We start from the raw sequence: 17,166 nt of genomic DNA, 5'->3' as shown, positions 1-17,166 counted from the left end.
GTGGGGTGGAAGTGAGGGAGCAAAGAAAATAAATCTCCATACCTCCCATGGTCAATCAGCTTAGACCAGATCCATTCCAGATGGCTATGTCTCATATTCATTGATATTTCCCACAGTGAACAGAGCCTTGGTAAATAGCAGTTGTGTGATCAATTTGTATATATTAAATTCCCACTGAGATAGCTTCGTTACCAGATAAGGTGAACACTTGAATTTTATTTCAGCAGGACTTGGAAGGAATTAGGCAAGGGTGTCATCACTGTCACCTCCTTTGAAACGCCTTCCTGACTCTGGAAACTGAGTTGGATGTTTTTCCTTTTCTTTTCTTTTTTCTTTTCTTTTCTTTTCTTTCTTTCTTTCTCCTTCCTTCCTTCCTTCCTTCCTTCCTTCCTTCCTTCCTTCCTTCCTTCCTTCCTTTCTCTTTCTTTCTTTCTTTCTTTCTTTCTTTCTTTCTTTCTTTCTTTCTTTCTTTCTTTCTTTCTTTCTTTCTTTCTTTCTTTTCTTTCTTTTCTTTCTTTCCTTTCTCTCTCTCCTTCTCCCCTTCTCCCTTTCTCTCTCTCTCTCATCTTTCTCTGTTGCCCAGGTTGAAGTGCAGTGGTACAATCATGGATCACTGTAACCCCAACCTCCTGGGCTCCGTGAACCTCCCACCTCAGCCTCCCAAGGAGCTAGGACTACAGGCATGGAACGCCACATTTGGATAATTTTAAAAAAATTTTGGAAGAGACGAGATTTCATTATGTTGCAGAGGCTGGCCTTGAACTCCTGGGCTCAAGTGATCTGCTAGCCTTGGCCTCCCAAAGTGCTGGGATTACAGGTGCAAGTCATCGCACCTGGCCACCCATGCATATCTGATGACACACTGTGACAGGTGCTCTGAAAGGCCAGTGCACTATAAGGTCATAGACCAGGGGGCTTTGTAATTCTAGGAAGTCAAGGCAGTTTTCCCTATCAATGGACATTGGAGCTGAGATTCCAAAAATCAGGGTTGACCCCTTGGAGGATGAGACATGGGAAAGAGGCAGAAAATGGGCAAAGGTGTCTGGTCTGTTAATTTCACACTCTTAGAGGATCAAAATATTGATACCTGTGAACTTGGAAGAACTGAATTCCAGTGCTTTTTCTAGTATGTGAGGAGTAGATATCCTCTGGCATCACAGGGATGGGTTTGGAGAGGACACAGACAGTGCCAGGGAGAACGTTAGGGGTCTGCGGGGAGGACACGTGGCTGGAGGACTATGGAGGTAAGTAGGAAGATGCCAGTGGAATACTGGAGCAAAGTGGCCAAGGAGCACTGGGCTGAGAGTCAGGAGAACAGAATTCTGTCCCTGGTTAGCATTCCTATTTTACAGACGAAACAAACAAACAAACAAAAATGGGTTCACAAAGGTTGTGTATTTACCCAAGATATACACCTAGTAGGCGGTGACACTTAGACTAAAATCTAGGCCTGTTTATTCTAGGTCTCTTGACTATACCACACGGCTGGTCTGTAAAACGGAAAGCTTTAAGAAAACAACTGCTGGCCGGGCACAGTGGCTCACGCCTGTAATCCCAGCACTTTGGGAGGCCGAGGTGGGTGGATCACCTGAGGTCGGGAGTTCAAGACCAGCCTGACCAACATAGAGAAACCCCATCTCTAGCTAAAATACAAAATTCACCGGGTGTGGTGGCGCATGCCTGTAATCCCACCTACTCAGGAGGCTGAGGCAGGAGAATCGCTTGAACCCGGGAGGCGGAGGTTGAGGTGAGCTGAGATCGGGCCACTGCACTCCAGCCTGGGTAACAAGAGTGAAACTCTGTCTCAGGTCTAAATAAAGTATAACGTTATGGAATAGTACCTCCTCAACAGAAGAAAAGAAAAAAGAAGAGAAAGAGAGAAAGAAAGATAAGGTAAGAGAGGAAGGAAAGAAAGAAACATAAAGGATAAAATAAGAGAAAAAATTCTTAATTTTCTCCATAGTCTTTTGCCTTTGGAATATGTCCAATTTAATCATTTCTAGAACATTAAAATCCATGTCGGAGTCACCACCAGTAGAGCATGCTGTCACCATCCTGCTGTAAGGGCAATCGCTAGGAGAGACATGGGACTTCTCCGCCCTATCATTATAATGCTTATTTCAGCCAATGTTTCATTATCTGTGCCAAGCGCAGGCCAAGCCATGGAGACAGGAACCCCTCCGAGAGTTCAGAACCGTTCTGAGTCATTAGCTCTAATATCCTTGCAGCTCCAAAAGCAGCCGCGATGAAGGTGCCCTGCTCAGCGCCATTCCCTTAAGCATTTCCATGTTACTGTTTTGAGCCTATAGGTAAGAGCTTAGAAAAAACACAAAGCAAATAAACCATTCGCTTTGCACCAAGGCCATACAGCAAGTTCAGTCACCTGGCTGAAATTAGGGTCTCCAGGATACCGGACAATGTCTTGCCCTTTTCTGACTTGTGCCAAATCTTCTTCTGGCTGCTCCAGACACAAAACAAATATACTTTTCCCAAAGGCCTTTTTGGCATTTCCTTAATCCCTAAGCCATAGCGACCAAAGACACCGTTCTTCATGCCAGCGTGTGCTTTCCTGCCAGCCTCTGCCACCCGCACACAAGTTTTCTGTGAACGCTTTCGTAAAGAGTTTAAATGTGTTGCCAGTTAAATGAGGTATTAAGGGCCCCGGGGTTTTTAATCTCCGGTTTTCTATTAAAAGAAAGGAATCATGGTAAAAATTGTGCTTTGAAGTTCTATTGGAATTTAAATATTTTCTGCATAAATGTTGGTATCCTCAACATCAAAAAGTCCAAACATCAACATCAACATAAAACCCCTCATTTTATAAAACAAAAGTTTTAAAAAGTGGAATCCACTTTTTCAGTGGAATAGAGGCTCAGGAGTCACATTGAATCCTCTTATTAGTGATAAATAGTGACAGCCCTTGGGCTCTTTTTTTTTTTTTTTTTTTTTTTTGAGACAGAGTCTTGCTCTGTCGCCCAGGCTGGAGTGCAGTGGCCGGATCTCAGCTCACTGCAAGCTCCGCCTCCCGGGTTCACGCCATTCTCCTGCCTCAGCCTCCCGAGTAGCTGGGACTACAGGCGTCCGCCACATCGCCCGGCTAGGTTTTTTTTTGTTATTTTTTAGTAGAGACGGGGTTTCACCATGTTAGCCAGGATGGTCTCGATCTCCTGACCTCATGATCCACCCGTCTCGGCCTCCCAAAGTGCTGGGATTACAGGCTTGAGCCACCGCGCCCGGCCAGCCCTTGGGCTCTTGTTGTTGAAAGCGAAAGTTAGTGGAGAAGAAATGGAAAGCAAGTAACCAAAATTAAGATACTCTGATGTGCTACTACATAGAAGAATAAATCATCTAAAAGGACAGCATATTAATAGTACACTTATTTTTAGCCAAATCTACAGTAAAACAATCTTTTCAACACTTATTCCAAATTCTATTGTTTAAGACTTTTCTAAGCCTGGCACGGTGGCTCACACCTGTAATCCCAGCACTTTGGGAGGCCGAAGCTTCACGATTACCTGAGGTCAGGAGTTCGAGACCAGCCTGGCTAACATTGTGAAACCCTGTCTCTACTAAAAATACAAAATTAGCCGAGTATGGTGATTCACACCTGTAATCCCAGCTACTCGGGAGGCTGAGGCAGGAGAATTGCTTGAACCTGAGAGGCAGAGGTTGCAGTGAGCTAAGATCGTGCCACTGCACTCCAGCCTGGGCGACAGAGCGAGGTTCTGTCTCACTATTGTAGAAATGTACAGATTAGAAAGTGAGATTTACAAGGCAATCAAGAGAGACAACAAGGGGGCTTGGTGCGGTGGCTCATTCCTGTAATCCCAGCACTTTGGGATGCTGAAGCGGACAGATCACGAGGTCAGGAGATCCAGACCATCCTGGCTAACACAGTGAAACCCCATCTCTACTAAAAATACAAAAAATTAGCCAGGCATGGTGGCGTGCGCCTGTAGTCCCAGCTACTCGGGAGGCTGAGGCAGGAGAATGGCATGAACCCAGGAGGCGGAGCTTGCAGTGGGCGACAGAGTGAGATGCCGTATCAAAAAAATATATATATATGTGTGTGTGTGTGTGTGTATATATATATATATATAAAAAGATAGACGATACGGTCAGTTTGCATTGGTACACAAATTACTTCAAAGAAAACTGGACACTTCTGAAGGATCAAGTGACCCTTTTTGGGTACTAGGCCATTAGAAAACCTTTCTTTTCAGAAATGCAATCTATGTTCCTTGGAATCTCTAGTTTAAGACGTAACTCAAGAATGACTCCATGGGGTCTTCTCAATGGGGTTAGTAACCTCCAGGGGTAATTTAAGAAAAGGCGTTGCTAATCTTTGTGATGCTTACATGAGTCAGGGTATAGACATATTCCTGGTTTCTCTTAATAACCTACCAGGTGTGTATGAACCATGAGTTTAAATTTATACTTTTTGGAAAAATAAATATATAGTCTGTATCTTTTAAGGTTAAGAAGGTTTTAGAATTTACAGCCTAATAAAAAAGACAGAAAGGCCATAAACGGTGGCTCACACCTGCAATCCCAGCACTTTAGGAGGCCGAGGCGGGTGGATCACGAGGTCAGGAGCTTGAGACCAGTCTTACCAACATGGAGAAACCCCGTCTCTACTAAAAATACAAAAATTTGCTGGGCGTGGTGGTGTGTGCCTGTAGTCACAGCTACTCGGGAGGCTGAGACAGGAGAACTGCTTGAACCCGGGAGGTGGAGGTTGCAGTGAGCCAAGATTGTGCCACTGCACTCCAGCCTGGGCGATGGAGGAAAAAAACAAAAAACAAAAACAAAAAGAAAAGAAAAGAAAAAGAAAAAGAATCATAGTAATAAAAAGAAAATAAATAGGTTAAGAAGTACTATAAGGTTTCCACCTACTTTGCAAAGTATTACTGAATTTTATTTAATCCAAATGCTGTCTTTTTCAACCTTCAAAGGGTAATCCTGCTTCCCCTTTGGGGTCCAGGGAAGCAACTCATATTCTCTAATCGCTTCTGTAAGATTTCCTCAAATCTCTCTTGTTCTTCTCTAAGCTTCAGTACATTCTAGATAACACCCCCTTAAACCTGTCACCATTGATGGAATACATTTACCCTTACCAATGGGTATTTCTTCCACATTTTCTATTTTAGTCAGTTCTACCTTTAGAGTTATTTTCACAGACACACACACACACACACACACACACACACACACACACCATCCCACTTAATTTTATTCATCCTTCAAAGTTCATCTTAGGTCCTTTCTTCCCCTTCTTTCCCCCTTGGTCAATGCATTCTGAACGTTTATACCATTTACATTAATTTTTTTTTTTTTTTTTTTTTTTTTTGAGATGGAGTGTCACTCTTGATGCCCAGGCTGGAGTGCAGTGGCCTGATCTTGGCTCACTGCAACCTCCTCCTCCAGGGTTCAAACCATTCTTCTACCTCAGCCTCCTGAGTAGCTGGGATTACAAGTGTGTGCCACCACGCCTGGCTAATTTTCTATTTTTAGTAGAGATGGGGTTTCTCCATGTTGGCCAGGCTGGTCTCGAACTCCCGACCTCAGGTGATCCGCCCGCCCTGAACTCCCAAAGTGGTGGGATTACAGGCATGAGCCACCACACCCAGCCTACATTGATTCTTTAATGTTTACTTCTCTACCTTCTTTTATTGTTCATAACCATTTTACAGGTTTCTCTCTCGCTCTTGTCTCAACAATAAGAGCCTAGAGGTCAGAAATCCTGATTTACAACTCATTTTGTGTCCCTTTTAACCTGTAGAGGTGAGCTGCACGATGTGCCATGTGTTAGTCTTTGACGTTTCCCTGTCAATCTTTGTCAAGACATTGAGTTCAAGTTGATCCTCTTGTCAAGTTCAGTTCCTACTCGGATCACTTGTATTGCTGTCTGTGCACACGAGGACATTTGAGATAACTATGGAAGCTGGTTATTTCAGTATGAAGTTGCAGGAAAGGAGTTCAATGGATGATCATGTTGGTGGGTGAAAATGATGCGGTATATAGAACATTGACAGATTTCACGGAGGCATAGACTAAGAATTTCATTTTAACTTTGTGTGATAGAAGGGAAAATAAATATTTGTGTTGAACTGGAGCCATTTCTGGCTGAAGCAGCTGGTTATTACTCATTGCTAATTGATCCACTAGCTCTCTGGACTTTGTAGACTGTATGACTCTCACAGGCTCATCCTCCCACCAACAGCATTCCTGACCTTCAGGGTGCCAATGCAGTCTGGGTCCTCTGTCTTAGTCAGACTCACCACACACACCAGGCTCTCATCACCACTTTTCTGAGTCACGGGACCTTTTTTTTTTTTGATGCAATTTCTATCATTACAGGCTCAGTGGTAAGCCAACAACAAGGTGATGGGTACCTAAAATAAGTGAATACAATCTTAGCCTCATTATAATGTTGGGTGTCGAGCTGATGGATGAGGTAATGGATATAGCCAGGAGACTGGACACTGTTGGTAGGAAGCAGTAAGGAACTGGAAGCTGTTTCACCCAGAAAAGATGGCTGGAGATGGAGATGGACCTTGTATTTTCTTTTCTTTTTTTTTTTTTTTTTTTTTTTTGAGACGGAGTCTCGCTCTGTCGCCCAGGCTGGAGTGCAGTGGTGCGATCTTGGCTCACTGCAAGCTCCGCCTCCCGGGTTCATGCCATTCTCCTGCCTCAGCCTCCAGAGTAGCTGGGGCTACAGGCGCCCACCACCACGCCTGGCTACTTTCTTTGTATTTTTTAGTAGAGACGGGGTTTCACCATGTTAGCCAGGATGGTCTCGATCTCCTGACCTCGTGATCTGCCTGCCTCAGCCTCCTAAAGTGCTGGGATTACAGCCGTGAGCCACTGCGCCCGGCCGGACCTTGTATTTTCATCCACACATGTGGAAGTGAGACTTAGTTTATATGAAAGCTAGAACTCGTAAGTGTAGGTTACAGAAAGGCTCAATGTGTTTAAAAATTGAAGGAGCTGTTCCTTATTACTGAAGGAACGCAGCGAGTGAGCTCCAACTCTTCTAAGATATAAAGATTTGAGTTCAGATAATTAATTGAGATATAATGGAAGAGATTCCTACATTGCATGTAACTAAAACTTAAACGCTCCCTAATGACACATACAAATTAATCTGACTCCAAGGTTCTTTAAACCTGTGATGATTTCCAATTCATTTATGTCTTTCATGAGATGGAGCAGCTGTAAACAAATAGAATTCCAGCTTCAGATGAATCAAGATTTTATACAAGGGCAGGATTTGCGGGTCTGTGTATGGGAAGGGGAAAGTCTTGCCCCCAATCAGTCTTGATGTCTTCATTCTAGGAATTCTTTCTGAAAAGATGGTAGCCATGCAGAAGACAATACAATACTAATTTTGTTCCTTCCTTCACATCCAGTGCACAACTCAATACATACACCAGGGTTTTAGGCATTCTGCAACCTTTAAAAGTTTGAAAAACATGCGTTGCTTTACACATGTCCAGGCATGTCTATGTACAATGACTGGGAGTAGAAAATAATTTGACTTTTAGGGAATGGTATTATTCTTGGGAGAAAAAGTACCATTTGTTGAGTTAATTTCACACACACTACCACAATCAAACTCTTAAATGATTCTATGAGATAAGCATTGTTATTCTAATTTTACAGTTGATACAGCTGGAAGAACAAGCAACTCACTTGTGTTTACACAACCATTAAGTTGTTGAGCCAGGATTTGAATCTAGGCCAAAGTGATGCTATATCCCTTTCTCGCAGGATCTTATAGCCCCTAATCATAAATCCTTCATATTTTGAAAGATAAAAGGCCATGTTTAGAGATGCCCATGACTTCAGAGAGAAAAAAAAAAACCAGCTTGACTTTACAAGGGTGGAGTAGTCTTTGCTGAATGGATGAGAACTCTAGTCTTGTCAATGCACAGGCTAAACATCAGCTCTGCCCTCTAAGCAGCTGAATGCCTTTCAATAAATACCTTCTCTTCTCTAGGTCTCTGTGTTCTTACTGGGAAAACGGAAGTGCTAATAGCACCTTCCTTACAGGACTGTTTTTATTTTTTATTTTTTTATATTTTGAGACAGAGTCTCTCTCCATTGCCCAGGCTGGAGTGCAGTGGTGCAATTTTGGCTCACTGCAACCACCACCTCCCAGGTTGAAGTGATTCTCCTGACTCAGCCTACGAAGTAGCCGGGACTACAGGCGCGTGCCACCATGCCCAGCTAATTTTTATGTCTTTAGGAGAGACAGGGTTTCTCCATGTTGGCCAGGCTGGTCTCAAACTCCTGACCTCAGGTGATCTGCCCACCTCGGCCTCCCAAAGTGCTAGGATTATAGGTGTGAACCACTGCACCAGGCCAGGACTGTTTTTAAGAGTAAATAAAATAATATGTGGAAAGCACCTAGCACCATATGAACACAGGAAGTAAGTTTTAGCTATTATGAAGAGTATATATTCTTTTTTATCTCTCTACACCGAAGGTTGCTGGTGGGCTCAAAAGAAATTCCTGAAGAGTCAAGTTATGGGGAAGCATCCTAGGAAAGGAGAGGCAGGACAAGCAGACTATTCCTGGGAAGCTAGACTTACTGATAACAGTAGAACTCTCCATGGCTCCAACTGATGTCTTCGCCTGGGGTTATTCTCTATAGGTGACTCTGATAATCTCTCCATCTCTCCCGCAGCATCTAGCACAGGGCTCGAATGCTCGCTGTCTGATTAACACAGGTGTGCACAATGAGTGGTCTCAGGTGAGGGAAGAGAAAAAGCACAGAGCTTGCAAAAGGCAGAGATCTGCAGCTTATTCCCAATGCAAGATGGAGCTGATAAGCAAGCTGGCAGGAATGATGCGGTGCATTTTTCAGAGGATCTTGAGGTAAGGTACAGACAGCAATTCCAGGGCAAGTCAGCAGTATGTCTGGGCGGCACAAATGGCTTTCCAACATTCCCCTGTGGGGAGAATGCAGAGCATGCATTAATGACCGTATTTTGCAGAGAAGAAAACAGATTTAAGGCCCTAGGAAATCAGGGCATATGGCACTAGGAAAGGAGATGTTTAAATGATACAGTATACTTTGGAGATAGCTCACTAGTTCAAGTCACTGGTGGATGCAATTTGAGATGCCTACTTCAATCTATTAAGACCTACATTCTCTTCTCTCTCTCTCTCTTTTTTTTTTTTTCTGATAGAGTCGGCTCTGTCACCCAGGCTGGAGTGCGGTGGCATGATCTCTGCTCACTGCAACCTCTGCCTCCCTGGCTCAAGCAATTCTCCTGCTTCAGCCTCCCGAGTAGCTGGGATTACAGGCGTGCACCACCACACCTGGTTAATTTTTGGATTTTTAGTAGAGACGGGGTCCTCACCATGTTAGCTAGGCTGTTCTCGAACTCCTGACCTCAGGTGATCTGCCTGCCTCGGCCTTCCAAAGTGCTGGAATTACAGGTGTGAGCCACCGTTCCTGGCCCTCTTTTTCTTTTAACTCTCTCTTCTCACCCGTCAAGGCTTTTATTTCACTACTCCTCCCCTTCTGATGACAGTTAGGATTCAGTCATGCTGTTTCTGCTACCTGTCACTGGCTTTGAGTCCACATGAAACACGAGCTGGCACTTTTAGTGGCACAGCACTGCTCCAAAACTCCTGTGCTGACTTATTCTGGTACCCTCCCCCTATTTTTGGTTGGCTCTTCAAGGCAAATAAAAGACTCCTTTAAAATATATACATATATATATATATTTTCTTTTTCTTTTTTCTTATATGCCACCAAAAGGCACAGTCCAGAAACAGAAAGAAGGAAACACAACTAACTCCACTTAATACACCCATGAAGAAAGTGCACCAACTGGAACAGAACACGGCTTCTCTTCTCGGGTGATCACCTCTCCATCACCTTCATGCACCAAGAGGCTTTAAATTGTTGTATATGTTTTCAACCTTCAAATAGGGCAAGTGAGGCCAGGCGTGGTGGCTCACGTCTGTAATCTCAACACTTTGGGAGGCTAAGGCGGGTGAATCACTTGAGCTCAGGGGTTCAAGACAAGCCTGGCTAACACGGCAAAACCATGTCTCTACTAAAAATACAAAAATTAGCCAGGTGTACTGGCGCATGCCTGTAATCCCAGCTACTAGGGACGCTGAGGCCAGAGAATCGCTTGAACCCAGGAGGCAGAGATTACAGTGAGCGGAGATCACACCATTGCACTCCAGCCTGGGTGACAGAGCAAAAAAAAAAAAAAAAAAAAGAGTAAGTGTTTGATGAAGAAACAGCAGCACAAGCAAATCTTAGCAGAAGGGTCTAGAACTGCACAGAGAACAGGATTGTGCTCTGTTACTTCCAGTTGCTCAGTGCCCTTCCTTGTTGAATGGAGCTGCAGGAGAGCATGAGGGGTTGGTAATTCATAATTGCCATCTTTTCCCTGCTGAAACCATTTGCTAGAAATCATTGTCTCTCTTTGCAGACATTTGCATCATCCTACATCATGTTTTCAGAGGTCACCTTTATTGAGGTATAATTCATATTCAGTAAATTTACCCTTTCAGGTGTTACTGTTTTATAAATTTTGACAAACAAGCAGTCATGTAACCACTACCACAATCAAAATACAGAATATTCTCATAACCCCTAAAAAATCCCTCACACCCCTTATAGACAACCCCATCCTGCCATCACAAGTACCTAGCAATTGCTGTTCTGATTTCTCTTCCTATAGTTTTGCTTTTTCCAAAAAGTTATATAAGTAGAGTCATGTAGTGCATAGTATTTTAAGTCTGGCTTCTTTGACCTAGCATAATGCTTTTGAAATTTATCCAGTTGTTACAAGTAGTCATGCTTTGTTTCTTTTTATTGTTTTAATTTTAATTTTAATTTTTTTGAGACAGAGTTTTGCTCTTGTCGCCCAGGCTGGAGTGCAATGGTGCGATCTCGGCTCACTGCAACCTCCGCCTCCCAAGTTCAAGTGATTCTCCTGCCTCAGCCTCTTCATTAGCTGGGATTACAGGCGCGTGCCACCACACCTGGCTAATTTTTGTATTTTTAGTAAAGACAGGGTTCACCGAGTTGGCCACGCTGGTCTTGAACTCCTGACCTCGAGTGATCCACCTGCCTTGGCCTCCCAAAGTGCTGGGATTACAGGCATGAACCACCGCACCTGGCTCCTTTTCATTGTTACATGGTATTTTCTTCATGTGGATGAACCAAATTTGTTTATCCGTTTGCCAACTGGTGGACAGTTGAGTTGTTCATGGGGTTTGGCAATTTAAAACAAAAATTTACTTTGAAAGGTTTTTTTTGTTAAATTAAATCAACCTTGTTTTATCAAGCAACATATCAAAACTTACTCATGTAAGAGTTAGCAATTGTGCTTTTAGTTTGATTTGAAATTAAAGAATTTTCTTCTGCCCTTTCAGCTAATGCATTCATTCTAAAATATAATCATTACGAGGGCAGCCTTGTCCTAGATGTTCCAAAAGGTATCCCTCTTTCTGCACTTGTCATTCCAGGCCTGTGACTTTCCATGTGGAGAAGAGAACCCTGGTTCTTGTCCACATCTGAACCAGCAAAGCTGCTCTTAGCTGGAGGGCTCAGAAGAAAGCAGGACGATTGTCTGAGATCCAGTAGTCCCTTTTGCAATAAAGCTATGATGTAAGTAATCATATGTAAAAGGTTTTTAAACTTTACCTGTAGGAAATTGGGAGCCAAACTTTAATACATCAAACTTGACTTCATTTTAAAAATTGCCTACCTGAGAAGGGAGAAATCTCTATAAAGACATCAAAGTTCTAAGATCCATAAGTGCTGATTTATTATATAGTTAACATGCATCTAAAAATAAAGCTTGTCTTTTAGATACACTTGCCTCAGGCATAATAGTGTTGCAACATGCTACCGTATCACTGCTGCAAAACTATTGCTGTTGAAACTTATCTTTCTTTCTCTAACCTCTTTCTCTGCCCAGCAAAAAGGGAGGTGGAGGGAAAAAAAGAAGGAAAGAAAATGGGAGTGGGGAGAGTGGAGAAGAAGGAAGCAGAAAGCCTGGGTAATGATACAGCACCTTTTATCTCAGAATCTCAAAAGCTGTTTTCTGGATCAGACTCATTGAACATTACTCGGTGGATAGGACATGGAAAACTAAGTAGGAACTGGAATGAGTTATGGTGGAGAGCCACAGGGTGATGGTTAATTTTATATGTCAGTTTGGCTGGACTGTGGGGCACGCAGGTATTTGGTCAAACGTCATCCTGGATGTTTCTTCTGTGAAGGTGTTTTTTGGATAAGATCAACATTTTTTTTTTTTTCTTTTGAGACAGTCTCCTTCTGTTGCCCAGGCTGAAGTGAGTGGCATGACCTCTGCTCACTGCAACCTCCACCTCCCGGGTTCAAGCAATTCTCCTACCTCAGCCTCCTAAGTAGCTGGGATTACAGGCGCTCGCCACCACGCCTGGCTGATTTGTATTTTTAGTAGAGATGGGGTTTCACCATATTGGCCAAGCTGGTCTCAAACTCCTGACCTCAAGGGCTCCACCCACCTTGGCCTCACAAAGTGCCAGGATTACAGGCGTGAGCCACCGCGCCTGGCCTAGATCAACATTTAAATTGGCAGACTTTGAGTATAGCAGATTACCCTCTGTAATGTGGGTAGGGCTCATCCAGTCAGTGAAAAGCCAGAATGGAATAAGAGACTGACCTCTCCCAAGGCAAGATGGGAGTTCTGCCTTTGAACTTCAGCAGCAATTCTTCCCTCTGTCTCCAGCCTGCTAGCCTTCTCTGAAGATTTTGAGTTTACTAAGCCTCCATGATTGCATGAGTCAATTCGTCTCTCTTTCTCTTTCTCTCAGTATACACACACACACCCTTCCTAAGAAATCGCAGAACTTCTATATTTGAGAAAGTATTAAAGACAATTTATTCCAACCCTTAGCCATAAATTTCTTCTCTAGCATCTGCCTAAGCAAGCACTGAACTGCAGCTAAATATTTTCTGCCCAGTAAACCACTAGCTAAAGAGGCAGCTACTTTTATTTCTGGACAACTTTAATTGCTTCAAGTTCTTTTGCTTTATTTGTTTGTTTGTTTGTTTGTTTGTTTTATCTGGCAAGCCCAATCTATTTCCCAATGTCTTCTATCCTTTGGCCCAAAATTGTCTGGGAGTCACATAGGCTGTTTGTACACAGGTATACATTCCCCTTGTCCAGTTAATCTTAATTAACTAATTATGTTAATTTTTTGAGATGGAGTTTCACTCTGTCACCCAGGCTGGAATGTGGTGGCGTGATCTCAGTTTACTGCAACTTCTGCCTCCTGCATTCAAGCTATTCTCCTGCCTCAGCCTCATGAGTATTTGGGATTCCAGGCATGCACCACCACACCCAGCTGATTTTTGTATTTTTGGTAGAGAAGGGGTTTTGTCATTTTGCCCAGGCTTGTCTTGAACTCCTGACCTCAAGTGATCCACGCGCCTCAGCCTCCCAAAGTGCTGGGATTACAGGAGTGAGTCACAGCACCTGGCCAGTTAATCTGAATTTGAATAATCTATGTAGCAGAATAATTCTGGAATATTAACTAGTTTCGTTCACACGTTTAGGATGTCATAAAGCACCTAGGACAGTCATGCCTACTGCTCCACGGAAGGGAAGATGGCGGAACATAGAGAATGGAGTCGATTCTGGGTGCCTGGAGGGAGGAGGGACAGAGCAGAAAGAGCACTGCTTCAGAGGGAATTGCCCAGATGGCAATGGAGCACGGCACACATGGACTGTGCACCTGGTGACCAAGGCTAGGCAAGATGATGGGTCTCTCAGGGATGTGGCTTGGAAATGTGATATCTAAGGACTAGATGAACCCCAGCTCCCACAATGCTGTAGACAAAATGACAGAGCAAGAAAGAAAGAAGAAAACTGGAATTGACTGAGTTTAAATCTCTTCCACTGAATAGGGGGAAGAGAGAAAATTTTAGTTGAGTTTATAGAAAAATCTAGCCAGTTACATGTCTTACATTTCTAGTGACATTTCTTCACTACTGAGAGTATAGAATGAGTTCTACAGTGGCTTTTATCCATCACTGAAAAGAAGCTAGAGAAAAACGACTCTTTGCTTTGAGAATAGTCCTGTCCCTGGAAGGGCCTGGATATAGAATGAGAAACCATGGTCTTGGGAAACATGCTGGGAATCACAAAAAGACAGGTACTTTTATTTTAAATTGGTTCCTCGTCTCCATTCCATCCTGTTATGAGTATTCCTTCAAAAGACGTTTATTAAGTGCTTGCTGTATTGGGGTTGCTCTTCTCAAGGAGTATCTTTGTGGTGTTCTCTGTATTTCCTGAATTTGAATGTTGGCCTGTCTTGCTAGGTTGGGAAAGTTCTCCTGGATAATATCCTGAAGAGTGTTTTCCAACTTGGTTCCATTCTCTGTGTCACTTTCAGGTATACCAATCAAACGTAGGTTTGGTCTTTTCATATAGTTCCATATTTCTTGGAGGCTTTGTTTATTCCTTTTCGTTCTTTTTTCTCTAATCTTGTATTCATGCTTTATTCCATTAAGTTGATCTTCAATCTTTGATATCCTTTCTTCTGCTTGATCGATTTGGCTATCGATACTTGTGTCCTCCTCACCAGCTCTTGTGCTGTGTTTTTCAGCTCCATCAGGTCATTTATGTTCTTCTCTAAACTGGTTATTCTAGTTAGCAATTTCTCTAACCTTTTGCCAAGGTTCTTAGCTTCCTTGCATTAGGTTAGAGTATGCTCCTTTAGTTCGAAGTAGTTTGTTATTACCCACCTTCTGAAGCCTACTTCTGTCAATTCGTTAAATTCGTTCTCTGTCCAGTTTTTCTCCTTTGCTGGCAAGGAGTTGTGATCCTTTGGAGGAGAAGCGGCATTCTGGTTTGGAACGCAAACATTCTTGTTTGATTGGAAAATCAAAGACAAAGGAGCCTTGTTCCCTGGAAGAGAACATGAAATTGTGAGCAAATGCAATTAAATGACAACATTACATTAATTATAAAAATGTAAAAAGGTCTCATGGCTTTTTGCTATGCAGGCCTGCTTAAAGGCATTTATGATAATTTTTTTTTTTTTTTTTTTTTTTTTTTTTTTTGAGATGAAGTCTCACTCTGTTGCCCAGGCTGGAGTGCAATGGCACGATCTTGGCTCACTGCTACCTCCACCTCCCGGGTTCAAGTGATTCTTCTGCCTCAGCCTTCCAAGTAACTGGGATTACAGCCACTAATTTTCGTATTTTTAGTAGAGAAGGGGTTTCACCATGTTGGCCAGGCTGGTCTCAAACTCCTGACCTCAAATCATCCACCCACCTTGGCCTCCCAAAGTACTGGGATTACAAGCGTGAGCCACCACGCCTGGCCTGGTTACCTTAATTTTTATCCTTAAAGGTAATCATTAGGTGAGACCCGAAGGAGCTAGTCATGGTATGGAACTTACAGGGAGCTAAAATTTGTAATGGTTGGGAATCACCCTGTAGAATTTAAAATCACTGAGTTCACAGGCAGGCTTGGCTTTCTTGGTGATGAATGTGGCATTTTTTGAGGACATTGTAAATGCATGTCACAGATAACATTTATTTATCTATCTGTCTATTTATTTGTTTATTTATTTATTTTTTAGATGGAGTCTTACTCTGTCACCCAGGCTGGAGTACAGTGGTGCGATCTTGGCTCAGTGCAACCTCCGCCTCCTGGGTTCAAGCAATTCTCATGCCTCAGCCTCTCGAGCAGCTGGAATTACAGGCACATGCCACGACAGCCAGCTAATTTTTGTGTTTTTAGTAGAGACGGGGTTTTACCATATTGCCCAGGTTGGTCTCGAACTCCTGGCCTCAAGTAATCCGCTCGCCTCGGACTCCCAAAGTACTGGGATTACAGGCATAAGCCACCATGCCTGGCTATTTAATTATTTTTATAGGACTTTATTCTGTTACTCAGGCTAGAGTGCAGTGGTGCAATCATAGCTCACCACAGCCTCGAACTCCTGGGCTCAAGCAGTCCTCCCACCTGAGCCTACTAAGTAGCTGGGACCACAGTTGCGTGCAACCAAGCCTGGCTATGTATTTTTTACTTTTCATAGATACAGTGTCTTGCCCAGGCTGATTTGGAACTCCTGGCCTCTCGCAATTCTCTCTCCTTAGCCTCCCACAGTGCTGGGATTACAACTGTCAGCGACCATGCCTGCCCGCAGATGACATTATTAAGCAGTTATCCTGCTCTGTGCTTGACACCTATTGTATTTAATCCCCACAACAACCCAATGACATAACTACAAGTGTTAATCTATATTATTGATAAGGAAATCAAGGCATAGAAAGTTAAATGACATTACCCAGTGTCACAAAGCTAATTAGGGACAGAGCAAGCATTCAAATCCTGATACTACCCAGATCAAAATCCTTTACCCACTATATGTTATTGCAGCCTGAAATGCAGAGAGGGTATTAAAAAAACCCCAAAGAGCAAGAAACCCTTTCTTATACTCCTACAATTTTATTGAAACACAGCCATACAAATTTGTTTGCATATTACCTGTGGCTGCTTTCACACGACAATGGCACAGTTAAGTCATGGTGACAGAGACAGTGTGATGTGCAAAGATGAAAATATTTGCCATCTGGCCCGTTCTAGAATAAGTTTGCTGACTTCTGACCTATCATAGGGAAAATGGTGACAGTAATAACTCACAAGTAATTTGACTAGGTAATGTTATTTTTAATCAGGAGCCACATTCTTACATAGCTATCTTTATGTTGGTTTCCCTAATATCAGATTTAAAAGATTTTATTTTTTATTCTTTTTATTTTTTTAACAGAGGCAGAGTCTCACTACATTGTACAGGCTGGTCTTGAACTCCTGGGCTCAAGCACTCCTCCCACCTCAGACTCCCAAAGTGCTGGGATTACAGGCATGATCCACCATGCTCAGCCCCAGTTAGAGACACCAGGCAGTCTTGCTAGACCTCTGTGACCCAGTTTATTATATGTGAACAAAAATTAGTCATCCTTACGTCTTCTTGAGTAGGGTCCTTCTGAATCTATTAACAGTGCCAATACCATGAGTAACAGCCTTCTCATGGATCTCTTTTTTGATAAGGCTGGGAATTAGTAGTGTGGCCTAATCACCTCTGAGAGAGGGACAGAAATAATTACCTTAAAACTTGGAATGT

This window comes from Theropithecus gelada, chromosome 8 (assembly GCF_003255815.1).
Source record: "Theropithecus gelada isolate Dixy chromosome 8, Tgel_1.0, whole genome shotgun sequence".
In the NCBI taxonomy this organism is placed as follows: Eukaryota; Metazoa; Chordata; class Mammalia; order Primates; family Cercopithecidae; genus Theropithecus; species Theropithecus gelada.
Note: the sequence above shows the minus strand (reverse complement) of the source record.